At 39.0% G+C, this 17,514-nt stretch overlaps 1 pseudogene; it reads left to right on the top strand.

Moving 5' to 3' along the window:
* The first annotated feature begins 11,430 nt into the window (after nt 1-11,430).
* On the top strand, nt 11,431-17,167 carry LOC104681864 (annotated as a pseudogene).
* Nucleotides 17,168-17,514: the final 347 nt, after the last annotated feature.

Genomic DNA, 17,514 nt, shown 5'->3' with positions numbered 1-17,514 from the left:
CTGCACCCATCAACTCGTCAGCACCCATCAATTCATCATTTATATCATGTATAACTCCCAATGCAATCCCTCCCCCCTCCCCCCTCCCCCCTCTCCTCTCCCCATGATAGGCCCTGAACCTAGAGATTTGATGAAAAGCTTTAGGTATACAATTCTGTCATGATCTCAGGCATACACAATTTTGACCTAATTAGAATAGGTTTTCTCAAAAAATGATTAGGATTTTAACTCTGTCACCTTTCCAAGCAGTTCTAAGCCATGCTCTGAGAATCCCTCAAGCTTTGTAACTGGGTGCCAAGCATTTATTTTTAATGTTTACATGGGTAGCTTTTCCTTTAAGGGAAGGGAGACAACCCACTGATCAGCAACAATGGCAACGGTAAATGACACTCCACCTGAAATTGTCTGCTGCCGAATGAGAACACTGCATTTTCCTAAGCAATGTCATCCTGGACGTTGTTAAACTGATGATCAGAAGTGTCATTTTGCAAAAGCTGTATTTCTGGGCACTTTCTATGGTCTTTTTTTCTTGGGGGGAGGATGTCACTCTAATTTTAAGAGAGGCAATTCAACAACAATTAAATGTAATGAATATGTATTAAGTAAAGAGGCAGAATCCATCCACAGCCTCTAAATCAGGGGTGTGCAATCTTTTGGCATCCCTGGGCCACACAGGAAGAAGAATTGTCTTAGGCCACAAATATACTAACACAGTAACCAATGAGCAAAAACAAACAAAGAAAAAACAAAAAACTCATGATGTTTTAAGAAAGTTCACAAAATTGTGTTGGGCCTCATGCAAAGCCATCCTGGGCTGCATGCGGCTCACGGGCTGTGGATTGGACAAGCTTGCTCTAAATAGAGGAAGAGGGGTTTGGATTCGATTTCTTCTTCCCAGTGGTGGGAAAGAGAAGAAATAGAGAATTTGCCATTAGAAACCACTTTGCCACCATGGATGACAAGCTTTCCAAGCAGCTGTCTTGGGTGAGGAGTTAAAAATAAGTGTGACCCCCATTAAGGGAAATACCCAGATTGACTGGCATCACCTTAATGTGGTGAAGTTCTTCCAAGAACATGCACAGCAGCAGAGAGAGCAGACGCAGACCCATGGAGTACAGAGAGTGAAAGCTAGGCAAAACCTTAACACACACATGGAAAGCGGCCTCCTGGTCCCACTTCCTCTCCAAAAGCAGGGAAGAAATGACCCAGAGATAAAGTGGTTCTTCTAAACCTGTTGGCAGTCCTAAATCTTTCTCCTTTCACAACTAGCGGAGGGTGTCACTGAACTAACCACGGAAACTTGTACCAGCTCAGACTCCAACTTCAACATTTAGAAAATATCTTCATATGGTGTACGCATATCAGAAGATCCATGCAGAATCTGCCCAACAGTTTTAGACTCAATGCCAGACCTAAATCAATCTCATGTTCATGTTCAAGGGTAGATAAACAATACAGAATCTATAAAAACAAAATAAAGATAGATAACATTGTAAACTAGAAATAAACAGCATCCACCTGAAATGAAAACACTACATCAAAACAGAAATAAAGTTCAGATAGCACCTGTTTTGTGCTCATAATAAAATCCAATAGAACAGGCTCTGAGATAAAGAAAAAAGATTATATGATAGTCTTATACTGAAAAATAAAGAAAACTTGATAGATAGTGAAAAAAATGAAGAAACTAATATTACTAAAACTAAACTTTAAACTGTATTATAATCAGTAAACTGTAGAGTATGGTAAAAACAGACTTAGTTATGTAAATAAAAAGATTGAAACACTCTCCTCGATTTAGAAGACTGGTGAAAATGAGAGAGAAACACATGAAATCAAAAGAAAAATTAGATACAAAAGAAAAATATGTCCTGAGATGAAGATCTGAATTTGCAGATCAAATATATTCATCATGTAGCAAGATAATTTGTTAAAATGAGAGCAGCACTTAGACATATCCTGTTCACACAGTGGAATTACAAAAAGTAAAGATGATTTTCCACAAGAGTCAACCAGAGAGAGTTGGGTTTTACAGGAGGAGGATTGCTTTATAAAGGGAAAAATTTCAGCTTGGCCTTAAAGGTCTTCTATACAACACTAAAAGTCAAATAATAAGACAAAAATGTTCAAAGATAAAATGATAAATTAAAATAATAAAACAAACGCCTCAGGTTTCTGAAGACAAAGGTCTTCAGGACCAAAAAAGATAAATCAAAATAAAAAGCCCAAGAATGAGTAATTCATTTAATAAAAGGTTAATATGGAAGATTCATGTCATTTCAATATAGAATTGCTCATATATTTTTTCCATTTTCATTATATAATTATTTTTGAATATTATTACAAAACAGGATGAAAATGTGATAATTCTTGAAAATGAAAATAAGTGATACTAAAAAAATTTTACAGTAATAAATTAGTAAATAATTGTTACTAGTTTGTACTCTGTCACAACTCCAAGAATACACAGAGAATGAAAGATGAAGGATATTAGGGGGTGTAGACAAATGAGTGAATTCCTGCATTTTTATGAGGGAACATAATACATAAAGTTTCATTCATAATGTTAATAACTACATTTTTTAATCCTAAGAATAACAACTAGGAAAATTTAAATCAATATATATGCCATTCAAGTTACTGGAAGGAAAAATGTCAAGATAAATGATGCTTCCTCCCCACCCTTATCACTGGTTAATCCCAAAGCCTCATTACTGAGAGCATTGTCACACTTAATAGTAGTTTAACATCTCCATGAGAAGATATGCAACAAATTAATACAGCCATGCTAGATACAATCCACAGGAAGTACTAACAAGCTATCACTTGCATTAAGAAAAATCTTTTGATATTGACAAGTAAACACAATGGAAGTAGCAAAATATCCCTGGTATTCATTTCTGAATTGAGATTTAAGGCATACAAATTTACTTGGCTTGCACTAATAGTTCAATGAATTTATATTCCATCTGCCGTTAACCTATCACACTCTTGATTTTGAATTCTATTTATCCTCAATTTCTTTATTAATAAAACTATCCCATTAGTGTCATGGGCTGAAATTTCATTAAAGCTTTAAGTGTCATATAATTCCAGAGGGGTAAAAAATAAACACTCAAGTTAAATGCTTTAACTAACACACCCTAGTATAATGAAAGATTCAATCTCCACATCCTCGGCTTCATGTCCACAAAACTACGTGTATTTTGCTACACAAAGGGGGTCTGGCTGTGCCCTTGTTCTCTTCTTCCATTTTTTTCTAATCAGTGACTGAACTTCAGACTGTCTTCCAACTAAGCAAGGTGAAATAAAAATTGATTATTCAGAATCCAAAATATCTTATGGATCACATATATATATATATTTTTTTTTTTCTAAAATAGATGTATCTTTGGTATAAGGGGAAAGCAATTTTAGAGAGAATATTTTTAAAATCCAAAGGAAAAGGCAGATGGAGAGGTAACTTTTGTATCACTACTGAGTTTATAACTTACATTGGCAGTTCGGACACACAGTTAAACTTAAGAAATTTCAAAACCGTACACTCCCTGTACATTTCTGGTATTGAGGGACATGATGATGTTGTGCATTTGCTGTCCAGACCCAAGATGGAGGAACACAATGTTGAGACCAACAATCTACTTTCCATCCCTGTGATATGGTTTGGCTCTCTGCCCCCACCCAGATCTCACCTTGGATTGTAATAATCCCCAGGTGAATCGTAACAATCCCCTGGTGAATTGTAATAATCTCCACGTGAATTGTAATAATCCCCACATGTCAAGGGCAGGACTGAGTGGGGATAATTGAATCATGGGAGTGGTTTCCCCCATACCTTCCTTGTGATAGTGAGTGAGTTCTCAGGAGATCTGATGGTTTTATTAGGGGTTTCACCTTTGCTTGGCACTCATTCTTCTTCCTGCCGCCATGTGAAGAAGGATGCATTTGCTTCCCCTTCTGCCATGATTGTAAGTTTCCTGAGATCTCCCCAGTACTGTGGAAACACAAGTCAATTAAAGCTCTTTCCTTTATAAATTACCCAGTCTTGGTTATGTCCTTTTAGCAACGGGAGAATGGACTAATACACCCTGTATGGAGCATAAAATATTTCAGAAAGTTTAAATAAATGAAGAAAACAAATGTTTTAAATTCATTTTTGGTTAATTTGTTTTAGTCACAAATAACAAAAGAAGGCAACCTTGGTAATAGTGCACCTGAAAATTGTAACAAATTTATTTACAATAACTATACAATGAAGACTGGATTTTAATCATGTTTTTCTGTTTCAACAATGAGCACATCTTTGACCTATGAATTCATGGATTATAATAATTCTTATTGCCTAACTGAATGAACCAGTCATACATAACCATTTTAGCCTTTTCTTCCTTACAGTTTATAATTTTATATAATAACAGCTGTCAGTAAACATGGAGACTTACTAAGCTAATGAATAATCATCCTTCACATTATAATTATAATCCTGCTCATCATTAACATATTTTGTAATTATTATTTTTTTAATTACGGACATAAACACAGTTTGTCAGGGATCTGGAATGTCAAGTTAAGGACATTTTTCTTCTGTTGTATACGTGGTGATAAGTATGAAGAGGAAGGAGTAAAGAATTAGTGCCAAGTCACCAAGTCCAGTTCCTGACACATAGAAGATAAGCGCTAGTTGAGTGACTGGGATTAGCATTTATTGAGTGTCTACTACGTGCCAAGCAGTACTAGGTACTTTACATCATTATCATTTCTAATCCCCTAGTTCTTGTAGTTGTGGGTATTACTATTCCCATTTCTCCAATAAAGAAGCAAAGACTCAGAGAATTTAACCTACTTGCCTATAACTTGACTGCATTGCTAAAATTTGAAACCAGATTTGTTCAACTGTAAATCCCAGATCTTTCTTTCATACTCCTGACACCTGAAAATATTGATCACTGAAAATTATTCACAAACTATATGATCAAGGATTGCAACCTCAGTTCAACAGTGAGCAATAATACAGTGATTTACACTTCAGCAGGTTTTATTTTAAAATAAAATGCATTTCATTTTAAAGATGAAATAGTTTCTAGTGAAATATGATACATTTATATCATATTGGCATTCACATCAAAATCATTTTAAGAAAACCTTTAACAGAATCATAGAAGCTGAGGGTCTAAAGAGACTTCAAACTTTGGCTAATCATTGTAGGAAATTTATGTCTGTTGTTCTGATCAGGATGTTGAACCCTTCTAATACATTATGTTAGAAATTTGCTAGACATACTCTTTGCTAAAGAAAGAGAAATCATGGAGAATAGAGTGGGTTGCCAAGGAATCAATTGCACATAAGGAAAACAAATTGATGGAGAAATTTAGAAGTAAATTTAAGTGCTTCATTTTCCATCTTCAGATCTGAAGACCAACAAATATAAATACTCAACTGGTGCTGGACTGGCTGAAATTTGAGATCTCTTTAGACCATGTAGCTCTGTGATGATACCGAAGGCCTTTCTAGAATCGTCATGATGATGATGATGATGATGATGATGATGATGATGATGAAATCCATAAAACCTCTTGAAGCTGCGAGGGTGGAAGAAGGGATATTTACAAACTTCACATAAGTTGTGTGTGTTCAAGTGGACATTGGGAATTTGGAAGCACATAGAGTATATTCGGACCCAACTGACTTTTGGTTGAATAGTGGCCTCTCAGATAGGTCCATATCCTAATTGCCAGAATCAGTGAATATTACCTAATACAGAAAGAAGGACTTAGCATGTGTGATTAAGTGAAGGACCTTGAGATGGGGAGATTATCCTGGATTATGCAAGTGGAAGCAATGCAAACACAGCAGTTCTTCAAAGAGGGATGCAGGAGGCATCAGCGTCAGAGGAGGCCATGTACTAATGGAAGCAGAGATTGGAACAACGCTCACTGAAGGTAGAGGAAGGGGGGATCACAGACCAAAGAATATAGGTGGCAACTAGAAGGTGAAAAAGGTAAGGAAGATTCTCCCCTCAAAGACTCCTGAAGAAGCAAGCCAGCAGACACCTTGACTTTAGCACAGTGAAACTGATTTTGGACTTCTAACCTCCAGAACTTGGGAAGTTAGAGATAAACTGGTTTCATTTTAAGCCACTAAATTTGTGGTAATTTGTTATAGCAGCAATAAAAATCTAATACAGTGACACTAAACAGAACTGAAATAGCTGCCTGAGCACTTTTTCTACCGAATAATTCTTTAAAGAAAAATGAGTTTTAAAAGGCAAGTCATAGCATTAACATGATGTGCTTGTAGCTGCAGAACTCATATTACAAGTAAGTAGCAGAAATCCTGACACTGCCCAGTAACATGTTTGGCTCCAGGAGGTTTTGCCTATGTGTTCACTTTTATGGACAGTAGGGCTCGTCTTTAAGTCTGACCTCTCTCATGACCTCCAAACCCACATTTCTAATTGTCACATTTCTAGGCTTCTAACCCTTGGATGTCCTTGGACATCCTACCACAACCCAGGGTTAACAGATGAAATCCAATGTCACGGTTATCTATCTAGGAAAGCATACAGTCAATATCCTGGGATTCTTTCTCATCATACGGGATCTGCTTGCAAAAGTCATACCACTGTCCCCTGGTCCTCCTTATTTCCTTTTTGATTGCATACCACCACCGAAATCCAAAAAGTTATGTCACCTTTGGCAGCTCCTTCTGGGCTCATTCCTTATTTAATTAGCCAACCAAGCATTGTAGGATCTGTTGTCTGCTTTCTACTCCCACTGTTCTGTTCAAGCTAAGGTCCTGGAGATCTGCTGCAAAGACAGTGGCCTCCTAATGATTTCGGATTTCAGTCTCCATTGCTTGTTTCCACATTCTCAGATAAATATTCCTAAAGGAATGTCCCTTCTAATCATGTCATTTCACTGCTTTCCTTTGTTCACCATGGCAACTAAAAATTATTCACATTCCCCTTGCTCTTCCCATTTTATTTTCCTTCTCTTCCCTATTCCTATACCCTTTCTCCTACCTTCTAATCTAGGATACTTGTTGTTCTCCAACAAATCTTGCTTCCCTACCTCCATGTCCTTAATTTATACTTATTCTTTAAGTAGAAAATTCTCCTTGTAGGAGCCTCATTCCTGCATGCTGAAATATCACCTATGTAAAATAAAGTAAGAAGGTATGGTGATATTAAAATATGGCCACCCATTATTTAATGTGTTTCTCTTCAAAAGAGGGAGGGGAGTGTAATTCCCTTCCTCTTGAGTGTAGGTTAGACTAAGACTTGATTTGAATGAGTAGAATATGGTAGAAGTGACACTGTGTAACTTTAAGGTCATAAAAAGCATTGTGGCTGCCTTTCTGCTTTCCCCAGGAAGCTATCTGCCATGTCATGAGAATACCCTGTGAAGAAATTCTATGGACAGGACCATGCGGCAAGGAACTGAGGCATCCTGCCATGTGAGTGAGCCATCTTATAGCCCCACCAAGGGCTCAGATGACAGCATCCCCAGATGACACCTTGACTGCAACTTTATGAGGGACCCCAAGCCAGAAGCATCTAGCTAAGCCACTCCTGAACTCCCAGCCCACAGACACTGTGATATAATAAGTGTTTGTTGTTTAAAGCCATTGTATTTTGGGATAATTTGTTATTCAGTAATAGATCATTAATATAATAATCAGTCATTTATATTATTTCAACAAGAATTTATTGAATGCATTTGATGTGTTGGATTAGAACCTAGGGCCTGGGAATGCAGGACTAAGCTTACAAATCTTGTGTCTGCTCTTAGGCTAATTACAGTCTGGCAGGGAAACACACATTAAATGAGTAATTACTTACATAATTATCTCATTACCATTATGATAAGATCTATAAAGTAGGAGACAATTGAGCCATGATAATATTAACTAATCTGCTTTGGCACAGTTGGGAAGACTTCTAAGCACTAAGACTTCTAGGAGTCCCCACGTGATGGTCCAGGGCTTTGAAGAGCCCTTTGGGCAGTGGTAGAATCCAGTGGTTAGAAAGGTGAGCTCTAGATTCAACTGCTTGGATTTAAATCATCTCTGGCTCTTAGTAATTGCATGACTTCTGGCAACTTTCTTACCTCTGACTCAGTTTTCTCATCTGAAAGTGGCCATAATAATCGTTTTTGGATGGGCTAAATGAACTCATACATGTGAGGCATCTAGAATAGTGCCTGGCATATTGATTGTGCTCAATAGAAATTAGCTACTCCATTTTGGGTTTCTCTGCCTTGTCCATTTTTGGATTCTAAGTCAATGTACCTAACCCATCACTCTTAAGTCCTAGCTCCATCTCTGTATGATATAATTGGGAGTCCTGTTTCATTAACCCAAAGCCATAAGAAGTCACCATCTTGGAACATAACTTTGGGTGACACACAAAGTTGACACCTGGGATTGAGGGGTTTTAGGGTGTTAGAAGCAGAAGGACACCTAGGAAGTCCTTACAAAACTCTTGCATCACGCTAGCTCAGGAACAAACCTACACAAACACCACAAATTCTTTGCCTCCAGACTTGTACAATTTGTACAATTTTTAGTATTATACAACTAAGCCTTCTAATATAGCAAGAGACTTCCATCCAGATCCAATTAAAGGCTTTTTTATGTCATCATTGCACTTTCCTCTAAATGCTTTAAAAATGCTTGTCATGCAGTGAAATGTAATAGGGCACAGAAGGAAAAGAAATTAGTTGCAAATACTTTGGCTCATACAAATGAATGAAGATGTATTTTTAAAGGATATATCCAGGCAAGATTAAAACTCAGAATAGCCTACCCATGTGCTATGAGTCAGCACCACACAAATAACATGATGGTAAACTGTGCACCTCCTAACACATGAACCGAAAGTGCCTATAAGATATTCTGAACTGACAGTTGGTGTGTGTGGCTATAGCTACAAAATTACACACACACACACACACACACACAACAATAAATAAGGGGAAAATGTTCATTCAAGTATATGCTGGTGCTGTGCCAAGTGTTTGATTTTAATTGAGCTTACGCCCTCTTTTCTCTGTTTCTCCTCATCATTCAACCATGCCTACCCTGAAACTTGGACAAATCTGGATCAGAAAATCATTAAGACACCCCCCAAAAATAAAAGCTTAGGTACGACCCTATCCTGCTATTTTGCTTATTTTTCCCCATTCATTGTTTGCTAGTTTCTCTTCCAATTATCTCCTGCAGTGCCAAACATATTGTGTCGAACAGCAAATTCTGCCTTTACGTTATCCAAAGTAATTGTTCTAGATGGGATGGGGAAACATCATTTTTCTGCTCAAAACAATTTTCAGATGAACACTCATGACTTGCACTACTCATATACAACAGGCTTTTCCAGGCATTTTTGGCACCAGAGAGAGCTCATAATCATGATACTGAAACTGTTAGATGCACTGAAGTGTCCGTTGAAATGAACCACACCACCAAACTTGACACGCAAAATTAACATATTTCGTTAGCTCACTCACTTCAGGAGAGCTGTAATTCACTTTGAGAAATTAGAGATTTCCTTTGACCAGGCCTATGAGTATGAGGTGGAACTAAAAGTTGTCAACAGTCATTCTTTCCAAATTGCTTTGGCCATTCCGCACAGATTTACACACACAGTGCACTCGGAAGCAGTGAAAAAATTCCAAAAGCAGGGAGCTGTATCAACGGATCCCAGTAAAATGCACAGGGAATATCTGGAGTCATAGATGAATTTATATAAGCAAAACTTTAACCCATGTTCTCTGAGCTACCTGCAACTCTTAGTGTGGACTTTTAAAAGATATGGTCACATTGAGGTCGGTGTTGTGGTAAAAGGTACATTGCATTCCAGAAAGGCGTTTGTTATTTTGATTCACAAAATGTGTATTAGTTAAAACTTTTTTCCCCAAGTAATAGAGATTCTCATTGGCTTAAATAAGAATGGAGAATTTCTTTTAAAGACACAGGTTTGACTTGAACTTTAGGTCAAGATACAGCCAGTTCTTGCAAGAACTGGACGCAGGAAGCTAGGTAGCATTCTTTCTTTCCTGCCCCTGTGTGTGTTGTTCAGCACTGGGATCTTTGCCTTGGCAGCCACAGGCCTCCCAATAGCAGCAGCTGAATCCAATATGCAGTTTTTCAACATATGTAGCACCAGCTTCATTGCACCCCCGTAAGTACATCAGCCCAAGCACTGGCCGGCCAATGCCTCCTCCTCAGAAATCTAAAACTAGCTCCATAGAGTGCTTCTTCTGAGCTACAGCTCTGGGACCCCTCCTCCATGCTTCTAAATTGTCATCATTCCAGTGTCTTCCTTTTGGGCCTTCAGCCCTATAATTGCTACCTCTAAGTTTTTTCTTTTTGGTTACATAATCGACAACTTTAGATCTAGTTAACATTTCTTTGTATTAAATTATTTCTTGTTCAAACAACTGGAGAGTTTTCTGTCTCACTAGACCCTGACTGATGTAGGTGTCTATTATTGAACTACATTATTTCTGAAGTCCCTTAAGAGAAAACCAAACACCGCATGTTCTCACTCATAGGTGGGAACTGAACAATGAGATCACTTGGACTCGGGAAGGGGAACATCACACACTGGGGCCTATCATGGGGAGGGGGGAGGGCTGAGGGATTGCATTGGGGAGTTATACATGATATAAATGATGAATTGATGGGTGCTGACGAGTTGATGGGTGCAGCACACCAACATGGCACAAATATACATATGTAACAAACCTGCAAGTTATGCACATGTACCCTAGAACTTAAAGTATAATAAAAATAAAAATAAAAAATAAAAAATAAAAAATAAATTTTCTAATACATAAATACACTTTGGTAAATCACAAGCATTATATGATTATAATAACAGTAGTTGAGCATTAATGGCAAATGCCTATACTCTAAGCACCATGATAAGAGGTGTACTTTGGCCATCTCATTTAGTCCTCACAATAATCCTATGTGGCATGTCACATGCATATTCTAGTTTTACAGAAGAAGTAACTGAGGTTCAGGGAAATTCCACAGCCTATGCAAGGCAGAAGGCTAGTAAGGAAGTGATAGAGCCTAATATTCAATGTGGTTACTGGTTCTTCTCTTTGTTCCTTTCAACCAACTCTCATAGCACTTAACCATGGTGTAGTAGTTACTCGATTTCATGGCAGTTCCCCTCAGACAGAGAGATCAGAATAAGAGCAGAGACCAAGATTCTATCTAGCTTTTATTTCTAATGTTGTCACTAGTATGGAAGGACCACAGTAAATGTTTGTTGAGTTGAAGTTTGAAACTTGAAGAAACCAATCTGGAGGATTTGAAAAGACAGAATGATTCATGAAGAGAAGTTAAGTCCTAGAGCTATTTGGAGCAGCCAATTGAAATGGCTTTCAAAACAGATGTAGGCCTTGGCATCTAAACAGTATGATTATGTGCCCAGGAAAGGAGAATTTCATGCAAGTTACTCTGTATGCAAGATCCAAGTAAGTTTTCAGAAACGTGTCAACCCAAGAAGGGTGGACCTAAATCCCAGAGAGAAAAGTCTTCATTATGAACACAAAGGTACAAGAGACCTCTGGTTTGAACTAAAAACTCCAACTGATACTAAATTGAGGACATATAATTTCCTAATTCAAATATAATTTTGCCCTAAGACGTCCTCATACTTTAAAACAGTAGACTGTGCACGGTGGCTCACGCCTGTAATCCCAGCACTTTGGGAGACCCAAGCGGGCGAATCACTTGAGGTCAGGAGTTCGAGACTAGCCTGGAGAACATGGTGAAATCCTGTTTCTACTAAAAAAAAGAAATAAAAAATTAGCTGGGCGTGGTGGCAGGTGCCTGTAATCCCAGCTACTCGGGAGGCTGAGGCAGGAGAATGGCGTGAACCCAAGAGGCGGATCTTGCAGCAGTGAGCCGAGATGGCACCATTGCATTCCAGCCTGGGCGACAGAGTGACTCTGTTTCAAAAAAAGAAAAAAAAAAAAAAAAAGCAGTTGGTTCACTTTTATATGGCCATACAGGGGACCCAAGGGCATTGCTTTTATGGAGAGATAAACCTTAGCTTCTGGAAAGTAATAGCAGACAGTCATCCAAACTATAGTGACATTAGTAGAAACTCTTTCAATTAGAGATTATCCCAAGGCTTCATCTAGTTAGGGTGCAGCATTTCCTCTTGAGAAAAGTATAACAATTTTTCTCTAAATTGGATGGCTTAACTACTACCACAATGGTAAGTTATATAGTTGAAAATTTAAACTCTTTATATTCAAAGCACCAGAATGACCTAGAGAATCAATTAATTTGTCCTGCTATTCAGTGAAAATTTTGTAGTTTCAAGTGCACCAAAATGTGTATTGGCAACAGAAAAATAATTAGTTCAAAAAATTTTACAAGCTTTCAAATTTACACACTTGGGAAGTTACTTTACATTTCCTTTCCTAGTGTGCCCATTTGTTTGGGATTAATAAATGCTCAGGCACTCAGCTGCTCACATATTTTTCACAGCTGTTTGTTAAGAGACCCCGAGAATGTTTCAAAGTTCAAGTTGGTGTCAAGCTGTTTGAATTTCCAAATTCAACTTCTAGGCAAAAATAGCTAGCGTCTCTCAAGTCTGTTGTTATGGACTTTTTGGTGATATTTCAATGCAAGAAATTCACTTTTTGTTTTGTTTTGTTTTGCATCACAACTGGATCATGTTTTATTGACCATTAAACTATGAATCTTTAAAAAAAATGAGTTGAATGGTCATGAAGGTATGAATTTTTCTGTTTGCCTTACAATGAGAACTTTTCCCTGTAGAAATATATGACCTAATAAACTTACGAAACTTTAGACTGTAATAAAATATCCAAAATTCATCCATACCCAAGCAAACTGAAAATCTTAACTAATCTTTCTCAACTATCTAGTCCTTAGTTTCTCCATAAATATAAAGCAGGACACACACAAAATAATAAAACGAATTTTTTTTTTTTTTTTTTTTTTTTTTTTTTTTTTTGAGACAGAGTCTCACTCTGTTGCCCAGGCTGGAGTCCAGTGGTGCAATCTTGGCTCACTGCAACATTTACTTCCTGAGTTCAAGCTTTCCAGCCTCAGCCTCCTGAGCAGCAGGACTATCACCATGCCTGGCTAATTTTTGTATTTTTAGTAGAGACGCGGTTTCACCATGTTGGCCAGGCTGGTCTCAAACTCCTGACCTCAGGTAATCCACCCGCCTTGACCTCCTAAAGTGCTGGGATTATAGGCATGAGCCATGGTGTCTGGCCTAAATTACAATTTTGATGACTATCCCTCTAAATGCCAAGTGATGAAGTAATGGTCTTCAACTAAATATTGAAAATCTGTATGTTAAAAATTGAAAATCTGCATACGAAAATGTATAAATATCAGAGATCCAGCCAGCTGGCAAAATTGATGTTAGCCTACATAATACTTTTTTTTAAGTAATAAAAAGAAATGAGAATTTGGTTAAATATTATGGTAGAAATTTTCAAGTACCTTAGCTAATACTGAGAGTTTATTGGTTATTTAAAAACACTCTTTGAGTTTCAGCTGGTTCCAAACGACATCTGTGATCCATATCCCTAAAGTCTGCAGAAACATAGCATCCACACATTATTTGGTTTCACAACTGAATGTTTTGATATTCAGCTATATTAAAGTAATGAGCCAAATTACTAAAATAATCTTACACAGTTTTCCCAGACAAAAAGAACGATCGTGTTTGCGAGTCCTTCTGTTTCTACCAAACATCTTAAACACCAGCCTATTGTAAATTATAAAGCCCTGGTTAATCACAGCAGTGCATTGTCCACAAACTTCCCTAAAATACCTACTTTAGAATATCAGGCACACTCATTGATAAACAAACACACATTTCAAAAGAATCCTTTGCCAATTTTAACCAATTAAAGATGAAAGCTATGAAATTGCTGAAGGCAAATACAAGACTTTCTTTTCTTTTGCTCTTGCCCATAGCAACTAATGACAATAGGCATTTTAAAATACCAAAAGTTAGATCCCCGAAATCACCCACATTATTAAATGACCTTTGTTTAAAGTATAATAAAGTACATTAAAATATTGTATGTGAGGATATATGTTTACAAAGTGAAGAATACCAATATTAACAAGGGCTGGAAGAAATGATCACTCACTAGCCTTCTAAGCCTAATTTAATATATTATTATTATTTAATATCATGCCATCATTGACCAAATTGCCAATTTGTTCTGAAATTGTCAACTAGAAACATGGCACAGTTAGATAAGCAAATTATTATTTCCTAATAATTCCCAATAAGTTGTTGGCTCCCTAAACCACTTGTTATGAAAATAGTTTGAATAGAGCTTGCCAATTTCATAATTTGATGATCACTGAGTTTTCGTTTCACAAAGGTTTAGTCTGGCCCTTACATTAAATCAAATTCCCACATAGATGTATCCCTTTACCACCTTCCAACCCCTCACGACCTGCCACACACACCCAGGCCCACAGGCACACCATGAACCCTCCCTATTCACGGGGGGTTAGCCTTTTTTTTGGAGACAGTGTCTTGCTCTATCACCCAGGCTAGAGTGCAATGGTGCTATCTCGGCTCACTGAAACTTCCACCTCCCAGGTTCAAGCAATTCTCCTGCCTCAACCTCCCAAGTAGCTAGGATTAGAGGCATGAGCCACCGCTCCCGGCCTTAGACTTTTATTGGATGATGTAGTTCAGACAACGTAGTAAGACAACTTTTAACCTGCTGCTGCTAAAACAAAATGGTTTTGATTTGGTTCCCATTCATAGCTTGTTTAAAATACAATTGACACGGAACAATCCAGAGAGAGAGGACTCAGTAACATTGCCAAAAAAGTTCTTCTGTTAATACACTCATTTCTCTGAATTAAGAGCTCAAACCTCACACGTGAGGAGTATGTGTGTTCATCTTATCTTTGTCTTCAAGTTTGATACTCAGAGCAGCCCACTCGTAAGTTTAATGTGTTTCTACACTAGAAAAAGGGATGAAACAGCATTTACTGGGACTCACCATGAGCCAGGCATTGAGGGAGATTTCACCTAGGCTTCAATTAATGAACCCGCCAATAATCCTTTGAGATTGGAATGATTATAATATCCCCAATTTACAAATAAGGTAACCGAGACTCAGAAACTAAATTTGATCTTAGTAGTAAGTGACCTGGATCTGAATCCAGGGAAAATTGGGTCTGTTTAAGAAAAACTGAATCTGATTTCTGGACTGGCAATCTGCTGGGAAGATACAAAATGTTGCCCAAATGGGTCAGTAGGCAGTGGGCATTTTGTAATACCCCACACAACCTGCAATTAATGAGTATTTGAGTTGACATTTCTTTAATATTTGCCTTTCCTGTTTCCTTGTAAGCTCTATGAGAATATGTAGGTAGTTTCATCCATCGCTCTATTTCCAGTGCTAGCACGTAGGAGGCGTTCGCTAAATATCTTCTGACTGTCTAATGTGCTCTGCCTCTCCTGCTCGTTTTCTCAAAGACATCTAAGCAGATTGGCACAAGGACAGAATAATCCTGGATATACCCACCAACAGACTTCTCTGTCAATTTAATCCTGTGCCTCACCAATGCCCCTTATCTTTCAGAAGCCAACAATAACCAGCTTTTAGCTAATTGCTTTCAAATCGATTAGGAGTGTTTCCAAGTAGAATAATAATAGATTCAGTCATTATTGAACTCTGACAGTATGCCACGCACTTAAGCACATACATGCATCATCTTACAGTAGATGTTATCATTCTCCCAATTTTACGGATTAAAATTTGTACTGTAGTGTGGGCACTGTGGCTCAGGAGGACCTGCCAGGCCATCTGAAGGACAGCTGTAGCAGCGCCCTGGTGCTATGCTCATTCAAAGACTCCAGCTGCAAGCACAGGTGCCCTAAGTGGGCAATGGCACAGCATGTGGAGGAGAGTGTGAAGCTACATCTAGCCATGATGTGTGCTCTGTTGAGCTGGCAATGGCAGGAGCAGCAGGACCTTCAGCAAGAGCTGGAGGAGCTATCAGTGGGCAGTGATGGTGTGCTTATCTGGAAGACTGGCAGTTATGGTCGGCAGCTACAGGAGGCCAAGGCCAAGCCCAACCTTGAGTGCTTCAGCCCAGCCTTCTACACACATAAGTGTGGTTACAAGCTGCAGGTGTCTGCATTCCTCAATGGCAAAGGCAGTGGTGAGGGCACACGCCTCTCACTGTACGTTGACTTGCTGCCTGGTGCCTTTGACAATCTCCTTGAGTGGTCCTTTGCCCGCCGTGTCACCTTCTGCCTGCTGGATCAGAGCGACTCTGGGCTGGCTAAACCACAGCAGGTCACTGAGACCTTCCACCCAGGCCCAAACTGGAAGCATTTCCAGAAGCCGGGCACCTGGGGGGGCTCCCTGGATGAGAGTTCTTTGGGCTTTGGTTATCCCAAGTTCATCTCCCACCAGGACATCCAAAAGCGAAAAACTATGTGCAGTGTGGGGAACAGGTCTTGGGATCATCAAGGGCTGAAAACAAGTGACCGCAGGGACTGTCTCCCTTCTTGGGTAGGGCAGACATGCCCTGGTGCCGGTCACACTCTACCCGGACTGAGGTGCCTGCTCAGGTGCTATGTCCTAAGAGCCATAGGGGGGTGGAAGTTGGGAATGGAGAAAGGGTAGTTCAAAGAATCTGTCTTGAGATCTGATTTTTTCCTCTTTCCCTAGCTGTGCCCCCTCTGGTTATTTATTTCCTTAGTGCCAAGAGGGCACAGCAGGGCAGCCTTGATTTTTAAGAAATGCGTAAGTGTATTTATTAGAAAAAAAAATTGTACTTTGGCAAGGTTAGGCTACTTCTCCTAGAAGGAAGAATTATGAAGAAGGAGGAGATAAAAAGCCAAAAGGGAGATGGGACAGAGGCTCTGGAGATGAAAAAGAGCCTAGTAACACAGATATTCAAATTTCTCAGATCTGAAACCACACCACTCTGACCCCTTCCCCAGTTCTGCAGGGCGGCCTGGGGCATCCCTGGGGAGTGCCGCATAGGCGAGCCTATCCATGATCCTTCACTCTGGCCTTCTGGAAAGTTCACCTGCCTTCAGAATGATGCCTCAACTCTTCCTCTGCGATGTGGTTTCTCTTCCTACAAAGCAACATTCAGGAGCGCCTAATACTGCAGCCCTCGAGGCACTGCCAAATGGGTCACCTTCCCTTTGGTTCCCAATGCTCCCAAACCCTGAACTGGGCTCCACCCAGATGTGAAGAAAATAGCCCGTCCAGGACTGAAATTCACACTATGAGGCCTTTTTGAGGAAGATGTACCAGATTTCCTGCCCTTCATCCCCAGGATCTATCGATATCATCACCTGCACTAAAACTTTCCTTCAAACTCTTTTTTCCCCCATGAAATAGATGCCTGGGGAGGCACATACCTTGAGACACACTGAGATTCCTGGCTTAGGCTCAGCTAAGCTAGTCTCCCCCTTCCCTTTAGCAGACAGAGTTTTAGGGGAGAAAA

The sequence above is a fragment of the Rhinopithecus roxellana genome, chromosome 3 (assembly GCF_007565055.1).
Source record: "Rhinopithecus roxellana isolate Shanxi Qingling chromosome 3, ASM756505v1, whole genome shotgun sequence".
Lineage (NCBI taxonomy): Eukaryota > Metazoa > Chordata > Mammalia > Primates > Cercopithecidae > Rhinopithecus > Rhinopithecus roxellana.
This window is presented reverse-complemented; position numbering and strand designations above follow the sequence as displayed.